This window comes from Metopolophium dirhodum, chromosome 3, assembly GCF_019925205.1.
Source record: "Metopolophium dirhodum isolate CAU chromosome 3, ASM1992520v1, whole genome shotgun sequence".
NCBI classification, from domain to species: domain Eukaryota; kingdom Metazoa; phylum Arthropoda; class Insecta; order Hemiptera; family Aphididae; genus Metopolophium; species Metopolophium dirhodum.
This window is the reverse complement of record NC_083562.1, coordinates 25,708,172-25,718,296: the sequence shown is the minus strand read 5'-3', so window position 1 is coordinate 25,718,296 and position 10,125 is coordinate 25,708,172.

Here is a 10,125-nt window from a genome sequence, read left to right as displayed (position 1 = left end):
GAAGATGTGATGTAAATTGTATTATTATATACTGCATTTGTAATTTGTATTAATCTTAATTAAATATTGATGATAACTTAAAGGCTGGATTTATTAATACAATTTATGTATTCAATATTTATTCCAATATAAATAAAAAGATGACCAGTAGATTTTAATCTAAATAAGATAATAGATAACATTTAGATAGATGACATTTTAAGATAAGTCTCAACAGTCAGCACTTAAATTGTGTGTATAAAATATAGTAATATACCTATTATAAAAGTTTCAAGTAGGTACCCGTGATTCATGAATAATATTTTTTAATTTACATCAAAATTACTAAAATCGTTAATATTTGTTTGAATATCTATAATTTTGTCCAAATTTGTACTTAAAATATCTATAAAAAAACTGTGTTTACACGCTTAATATTTTTTGGTTACAATATGAATTACTTATGAGAAACCTTGTTTTAAATGTTCAATCCTTAACTATAAAAATTGAATATTTTATACATTTTTAACAAATAATTTGCAAATTTTCAATTTAATAAATGTTGTACAATTTGAATATTAAATGCTTATAAAATAAGTCAACCGTGACTAAATGTATTTTTAATATGTTTCATCGGCAAAAAACAAGTTATGAGGAATATAGTATTAAATATTCTAAAATTTTGACCAAGTAAAAAAAAATTTATTGACATTTATAAAAAAAAAAACTAGCTACTTAAGAGGACGCCACACGGGCAAACGAAACCGAGCAATGGCCAAGAGAATGCGCTGTTAGGTGTTTTCGCGATCCGCAAGCACGCGACGTTTAAGCCGCGCCCACTACTCATAGCTGTGTACCGACCGACGAGTTGTCGAGTTCGGGAGCGTTGTTTATTAGTTATTATCTTATGAACGTTCGTCCATATTTACGTAATTCATACACGTAAATGCATTGCCGCCATAATATTTTAAATATTTGCTCAGCGCTCTTATACACAACCATTATTTAATTAAAGCCACAGTCTGCCCAATAGTATACCTATTTGTATATAACAATTAACAATATTATGTAGGCTAGAAAATCTAGTGTATACCGTACCTTTAATTGTTGTACAAACATTTTAAGTATTCGAGCTAACAATATTTTACGTACAATAACTTACGATTTACATTTACTTTGTAAAAATATCAATACAGACATACCTATTATCATTGATTATATTAATTAATCGATGCTATTATGTAGGTATTTATTTTTATACTTACCAATATTTTCGAATGTATTACCATAGTACCATTGATTATAATAAATATTATTATTTTTATTATTCAATGATAACATTAACATATCAATAAACATTTTAAATACTTACGTGGAATCGTGTTTTAATTTTTTAATTCTTAGCTATAAAAATTGAAAAAGTTATCAACATTTAAACTTTAAATGCTTATAAAAAAAATATCGCCTGTGTATTTTAATATTTTTAACTGATATTGTAACAATTTACGAAGAGCCTTGTATTACAATTTCAAGCTTTTTGACTCAATGAATAACATTTTATTGACACTAATAAAAAAAAACTCATAAATTAAAAACGCCCATAAAAAACTCAAAACAAGTCAAACTATTTTAAAAATGTTAGCAACAATCACTATTGTTAGTTATTATGTAGACAATAATAAAGTAATTCATAAATAAATTATCCATTGTTATTCGTTTTTCAATTAAAAAAAAATTAGAAGCTCCATGAGAAATCGAGTGCATATTATTATATCCAATGTCCTAAAAATTTGAACTTCCGACGCTCATAAAAATCTAATTTTATATCCAGTAAACATTTTCTTTTTGATAAATTTTGTATTTAATTTTTAAATCTTAGATATAAAAAGGACAATTTTTATGAAATTCCAACTCAAAATAATTTGCAAATGTTCGTATTTTTTACAAATTCTCACAAATTTTCACACAAATTTCTCATGTAGTGATTTTCTAATTTTGTTGAATTTCAAAAACAAATAACTGTAGATACATGAACATTTCACTGAATGTTTATATTTTCATTTACTTTACAGCATAACATTTTGAAAATATTTGGACTCGTTATGAGCTTTTACGGACATTTTCAATTTTCAAATTTTGATTCTGAGCGGAGCGACAAATGTACTGGTTTAACAATGAAGTGTTTTTTTTAATTATTGTGTCTGTCATCAGGGCCAGATAGAAAATCTCGGTGGGCCGCTTAAAGTTTGTAAATTTCTATATAAAATATATTAATTAATATTTATTGTGTTAAAAATATAGGAAATTGGTAAAAAAAATAACACCTGCCACTGATCTTACCACTGCCCCTGAATCTGATCCTAACACTGCCCTGCTCCTGCCACTGATTATGTGTAGGAGCAGGTGCAGAGCAATGACAGGGGAAGTGGTAGGATTAGTGGCAGATGTTATTTTTTTACCAAATTCTTAAGCAGAAAAAAACTATTAACTATTAACCTTACTAATTGAATTGAAAAAAAAATCGAAAGGGGATTTTAATATGGAATTTTAAGCAGCAAAAAAAAAAAATTTAAATCAGATATTCAGTGTATTTAAAAATTATAAATAAATGTATGTTGAATTGAAAAAAAAAATTATACCTGCCTGTTGCCACTTTTCTTACCTTTACCCCCTACACCTGAAAATAAAGATAAAATATTTAATACCAGAAGAATTGTTAATTAAAATGATCGAAATAAAATAAATATATAATATATATATAATCAAAATTATTTTTATGAGCGTTTGAAGTTCATATTTTTACAACATTTGATATTTACTCGATTTCTCATGTAACGATTTTCTATTTTGTTGTTATTCAAAAACGAATAATACTAGATACATGACAATTTTACTGAATGTTTATATTTTCGTTTTCTATAAACCATACAGTTTTGCAAATACTTTTATTCTTGCCCTGAATCTGATTCTGCCCATTCCCCTGCCACTGCCCCTGAATCCGATTTTGCCCCATGAATCGGGTTTTACCCCCCGACACTGCACCTGCCCCTGAATCTGAATTTGCCCCTGCCACTGCACCTGCCCCCGAATCTGATCCTGCCCCTGCCCCTGAATCGGATTTTGCCCCTGCCCCTGCCAGTGAAAAGGTGCAGGAGCAGGTGTAGGGGCAGTGGTAGGATCATTTGCCGGTGTTATTATTTTACCAAATTCTTAAGCAGCAAAAAACTATTAACTATTAACCTTACTAATTGAATTGAAAAAAAAATCGAAAGGGGATTTTAATATGGAATTTTAAGCAGCAAAAAAAAAAATTTTAATTTAGATATTCAGTGTATTTAAAAATTATAAATAAATGTATGTTGAATTGAAAAAAAAAATTATACCTGCAAGTTGCCACTTTTCTTACCTTTACCCCCTACACCTGAAAATAAAGATAAAATATTTAATACCAGAAGAATTGTTAATTAAAATGGTCGAAATAAAATAAATTTTAATAGAAAAATAAAAAAAATGACAAATTGCGAATTGAAAAATAGATAGGTACTTTTTTAAAATACGTTGGAAATAACTTTCCATAAGTTTCAACATCAAAATATGTACGAAAATCTTTGAGTCAAATGACAATCATATCTACTTGACAAAAAAAAAATAAAAATTCTGCAACTCAACTATTTGCAAACAAAATGTTTGTCTTGGAGACCCATCTTAGTCCGGGTTGTAAATCGTATATGACAACGCTATTTAACTAAGAAATTGATAAATTCCGAGGGCCAGTTCTTTGGGCGTTAGATGGCGCTGTCATGATCGAATTAATCCAAATAAAAATAAAATTACCGGCGAATGCCGTTAGCTGCGTCCGGTTAAATTAAACCTCACTAAACCTAACGAGACCTAACTAAACCTAACATACTGAACAGCGCGTGCCTCTACTCGCGGCCCGTGAGTATTGGCTTTCAGTCACGGAGTACCTGTATAACATTTTAGATTATGAGCGAAGCGATGATGAATGTATTGATTTTACAATGATGCGTTTTTTTTTTTTGTGTCTGTCATCACCTTTTAGGACAGTAAAGGTGCTTGGATTTTAATCTACAGTAACTTTACTGATAGGAAAGTGAATCTTGTTAGTACTTTGGAGGGTCAAAAGTAAAAATTATTTGGTAGTTTTCTAAAGCGACGTGAAAAACAAAATAAAAATTGAGGAAAAACGGGAATTTTTACGCAAAATTTTGGTGTAATTCTAAAAATAAATAAATGTTGGTACGTGAAATTTTGTCCGGATGTTAATATTAGCATTTCCTAAACACCATAACATTTTCCAAATATGTTGACTTATATTGAGCTGTTTACGGACATTTTCAGTTTCCATTTTTTTTCTATAAATATCAATAAAATTTATTTGTAGAATAAAAGGCTTGACAATTTAATAGAAGGCTCCTAGGTTATTGTTTCAAAGGCAGATGAAAAAAATAAAAATCCTTAGTCACAGTTTTTATTTATAAGCATTTAAAAATCACAAAAATCAGCAAATTATTTTGAGTTGAGAATTCGTAAAAATTTTCCTTTTTTAATCTATGTTTTGAAAATTTAATACAAGATTATCCTTAAGTTTGTCTACCTTAATCCAAAAAAAAAAAAAAAAAAATGACTACAATAAAGTCAAAATAATTTTTATGAGCGTTTGAAGTTCATATTTTTACAACATTTGATATTTACTCGATTTCTATTGTAACGATTTTCTATTTTGTTGTTATTCAAAAACGAATAATACTAGACACATGACAATTTTACTGAATGTTTATATTTTCATTTTCTATAAACCATACAGTTTTGCAAATACTTTTATTCTTGCCCTGAATCTGATTCTGCCCATTTCCCTGCCACTGCCCCTGAATCCGATTTTGCCCCATGAATCGGGTTTTACCCCCCGACACTGCACCTGCCCCTGAATCTGAATTTGCCCCTGCCACTGCACCTGCCCCCGAATCTGATCCTGCCCCTGCCCCTGAATCGGATTTTGCCCCTGCCCCTCTCATTGCTCCCGCCCACGAATCTGATTTTGCCACTCACCTGCCCCTGAATCTGATTCAGCCCCTGCCCCTGCCACTGAATCGGTTTTTGCCCCTGCCCCTGAAGCCGAAATTTTCCCGGCTCCTGCCCCTGAAATCGGTTTTGCCCCTGCCACTGCACCTGCCCCTAAATCTGAATTCGCCCCTGCCACTGCCCCTGAATCTGAATTTGCCCCTGAATCTGATTCTGCCCCCGCCACTGCCCATGATCCCAACCACTGCCCCTTAACCTGCCCCCACACCTTTTCAGCGGCAGGGGGCAGTTGCAGATCAGTGGCAAGTTTTATTTTTAAGCAATTTCCTGACATATTCTAAAACAGAAAAAATCTAACATACCTGCCACTGCCCCTGCCCCTGATCCTACCACGGTCCCTGCCCCTGATAACACCACTTCCATTTACCTTGCCCCCGGCCCTGAACAGGTACAGTGGTGTGATAAGGGTCAGGGGAAGTGGTAGGTATGTTAGATTTTTTCTGTTTTAGAATTTGTCTGGAAATTGGTTAAAAAATAAACCTTGCCACTTATCTTACCACTGCCCCTGAATCTTATCCTGCCACTGCCCCTGCCAGTGAAAAGGTGCAGGAGCAGGTGTAGGGGCAGTGGTAGGATCATTTGCCGGTGTTATTATTTTACCAAATTCTTAAGCAGAAAAAAACTATTAACTATTAACCTTACTAATTGAATTGAAAAAAAAATCGAAAGGGGATTTTAATATGGAATTTTAAGCAGCAAAAAAAAAAAAATTTTAAATCAGATATTCAGTGTATTTAAAAATTATAAATAAATGTATGTTGAATTGAAAAAAAAAATTATACCTGCCAGTTGCCACTTTTCTTACCTTTACCCCCTACACCTGAAAATAAAGATAAAATATTTAATACCATAAGAATTGTTAATTAAAATGGTCGAAATAAAATAAAATTTAATAGAAAAATAAAAAAAATGACAAATTGCGAATTGAAAAATAGATAGGTACTTTTTTAAAATACGTTGGAAATAACTTTCCATAAGTTTCAACATCAAAATATGTACGAAAATCTTTGAGTCAAATGACAATCATATCTACTTGACAAAAAAAAAATAAAAATTCTGCAACTCAACTATTTGCAAACAAAATGTTTGTCTTGGAGACCCATCTTAGTCCGGGTTGTAAATCGTATATGACAACGCTATTTAACTAAGAAATTGATAAATTCCGAGGGCCAGTTCTTTGGGCGTTAGATGGCGCTGTCATGATCGAATTAATCCAAATAAAAATAAAATTACCGGCGAATGCCGTTAGCTGCGTCCGGTTAAATTAAACCTCACTAAACCTAACGAGACCTAACTAAACCTAACATACTGAACAGCGCGTGCCTCTACTCGCGGCCCGTGAGTATTGGCTTTCAGTCACGGAGTACCTGTATAACATTTTAGATTATGAGCGAAGCGATGATGAATGTATTGATTTTACAATGATGCGTTTTTTTTTTTTGTGTCTGTCATCACCTTTTAGGACAGTAAAGGTGCTTGGATTTTAATCTACAGTAACTTTACTGATAGGAAAGTGAATCTTGTTAGTACTTTGGAGGGTCAAAAGTAAAAATTATTTGGTAGTTTTCTAAAGCGACGTGAAAAACAAAAGAAAAATTGAGGAAAAACGGGAATTTTTACGCAAAATTTTGGTGTAATTCTAAAAATAAATAAATGTTGGTACGTGAAATTTTGTCCGGATGTTAATATTAGCATTTCCTAAACACCATAACATTTTCCAAATATGTTGCCTTATATTGAGCTGTTTACGGACATTTTCAGTTTCCATTTTTTTTCTATTAATATCAATAAAATTTATTTGTAGAATAAAAGGCTTGACAATTTAATAGAAGGCTCCTAGGTTATAGTTTCAAAGGCAGATGAAAAAAATAAAAATCCTTAGTCACAGTTTTTATTTATAAGCATTTAAAAATCACAAAAATTAGCAAATTTTTTTGAGTTGAGAATTCGTAAAAATTTTCTTTTTTTAATCTATGTTTTGAAAATTTAATACAAGATTATCCTTAAGTTTGTCTACCTTTATCCAAAAAAAAAAAAAAAAAAATGACTACAATAAAGTCAAAATAATTTTTATGAGCGTTTGAAGTTCATATTTTTACAACATTTGATATTTACTCGATTTCTCATGTAACGATTTTCTATTTTGTTGTTATTCAAAAACGAATAATACTAGATACATGACAATTTTACTGAATGTTTATATTTTCGTTTTCTATAAACCATACAGTTTTGCAAATACTTTTATTCTTGCCCTGAATCTGATTCTGCCCATTCCCCTGCCACTGCCCCTGAATCCGATTTTGCCCCATGAATCGGGTTTTACCCCCCGACACTGCACCTGCCCCTGAATCTGAATTTGCCCCTGCCACTGCACCTGCCCCCGAATCTGATCCTGCCCCTGCCCCTGAATCGGATTTTGCCCCTGCCCCTCTCACTGCTCCCGCCCCTGAATCTGATTTTGCAACTCACCTGCCCCTGAATCCGATTCAGCCCCTGCCCCTGAAGCTGAATTTTGCCCCTGCCACTGCCCCTGCCCCTGATAACACCACTTCCATTTACCTTGCCCCCGGCCCTGAACAGGTACAGTGGTGTGATAAGGGTCAGGGGAAGTGGCAGGTATGTTAGATTTTTTCTGTTTTAGAATTTGTCTGGAAATTGGTTAAAAAATAAACCTTGCCACTGATCTTACCACTGCCCCTGAATCTTATCCTGCCACTGCCCCTGCCAGTGAAAAGGTGCAGGAGCAGGTGTAGGGGCAGTGGTAGGATCATTTGCCGGTGTTATTATTTTACCAAATTCTTAAGCAGAAAAAAACTATTAACTATTAACCTTACTAATTGAATTGAAAAAAAAATCGAAAGGGGATTTTAATATGGAATTTTAAGCAGCAAAAAAAAAAAATTTTAAATCAGATATTCAGTGTATTTAAAAATTATAAATAAATGTATGTTGAATTGAAAAAAAAAATTATACCTGCCAGTTGCCACTTTTCTTACCTTTACCCCCTACACCTGAAAATAAAGATAAAATATTTAATACCATAAGAATTGTTAATGAAAATGGTCGAAATAAAATAAAATTTAATAGAAAAATAAAAAAAATGACAAATTGCGAATTGAAAAATAGATAGGTACTTTTTTAAAATACGTTGGAAATAACTTTCCATAAGTTTCAACATCAAAATATGTACGAAAATCTTTGAGTCAAATGACAATCATATCTACTTGACAAAAAAAAAATAAAAATTCTGCAACTCAACTATTTGCAAACAAAATGTTTGTCTTGGAGACCCATCTTAGTCCGGGTTGTAAATCGTATATGACAACGCTATTTAACTAAGAAATTGATAAATTCCGAGGGCCAGTTCTTTGGGCGTTAGATGGCGCTGTCATGATCGAATTAATCCAAATAAAAATAAAATTACCGGCGAATGCCGTTAGCTGCGTCCGGTTAAATTAAACCTCACTAAACCTAACGAGACCTAACTAAACCTAACATACTGAACAGCGCGTGCCTCTACTCGCGGCCCGTGAGTATTGGCTTTCAGTCACGGAGTACCTGTATAACATTTTAGATTATGAGCGAAGCGATGATGAATGTATTGATTTTACAATGATGCGTTTTTTTTTTGTGTCTGTCATCACCTTTTAGGACAGTAAAGGTGCTTGGATTTTAATCTACAGTAACTTTACTGATAGGAAAGTGAATCTTGTTAGTACTTTGGAGGGTCAAAAGTAAAAATTATTTGGTAGTTTTCTAAAGCGACGTGAAAAACAAAATAAAAATTGAGGAAAAACGGGAATTTTTACGCAAAATGTTGGTGTAATTCTAAAAATAAATAAATGTTGGTACGTGAAATTTTGTCCGGATGTTAATATTAGCATTTCCTAAACACCATAACATTTTCCAAATATGTTGACTTATATTGAGCTGTTTACGGACATTTTCAGTTTCCATTTTTTTTCTATTAATATCAATAAAATTTATTTGTAGAATAAAAGGCTTGACAATTTAATAGAAGGCTCCTAGGTTATAGTTTCAAAGGCAGATGAAAAAAATAAAAATCCTTAGTCACAGTTTTTATTTATAAGCATTTAAAAATCACAAAAATTAGCAAATTTTTTTGAGTTGAGAATTCGTAAAAATTTTCTTTTTTTAATCTATGTTTTGAAAATTTAATACAAGATTATCCTTAAGTTTGTCTACCTTTATCCAAAAAAAAAAAAAAAAAATGACTACAATAAAGTCAAAATAATTTTTATGAGCGTTTGAAGTTCATATTTTTACAACATTTGATATTTACTCGATTTCTCATGTAACGATTTTCTATTTTGTTGTTATTCAAAAACGAATAATACTAGATACATGACAATTTTACTGAATGTTTATATTTTCGTTTTCTATAAACCATACAGTTTTGCAAATACTTTTATTCTTGCCCTGAATCTGATTCTGCCCATTCCCCTGCCACTGCCCCTGAATCCGATTTTGCCCCATGAATCGGGTTTTACCCCCCGACACTGCACCTGCCCCTGAATCTGAATTTGCCCCTGCCACTGCACCTGCCCCCGAATCTGATCCTGCCCCTGCCCCTGAATCGGATTTTGCCCCTGCCCCTCTCACTGCTCCCGCCCCTGAATCTGATTTTGCAACTCACCTGCCCCTGAATCCGATTCAGCCCCTGCCCCTGAAGCTGAATTTTGCCCCTGCCACTGCCCCTGCCCCTGATAACACCACTTCCATTTACCTTGCCCCCGGCCCTGAACAGGTACAGTGGTGTGATAAGGGTCAGGGGAAGTGGCAGGTATGTTAGATTTTTTCTGTTTTAGAATTTGTCTGGAAATTGGTTAAAAAATAAACCTTGCCACTGATCTTACCACTGCCCCTGAATCTTATCCTGCCACTGCCCCTGCCAGTGAAAAGGTGCAGGAGCAGGTGTAGGGGCAGTGGTAGGATCATTTGCCGGTGTTATTATTTTACCAAATTCTTAAGCAGAAAAAAACTATTAACTATTAACCTTACTAATTGAATTGAAAAAAAAAT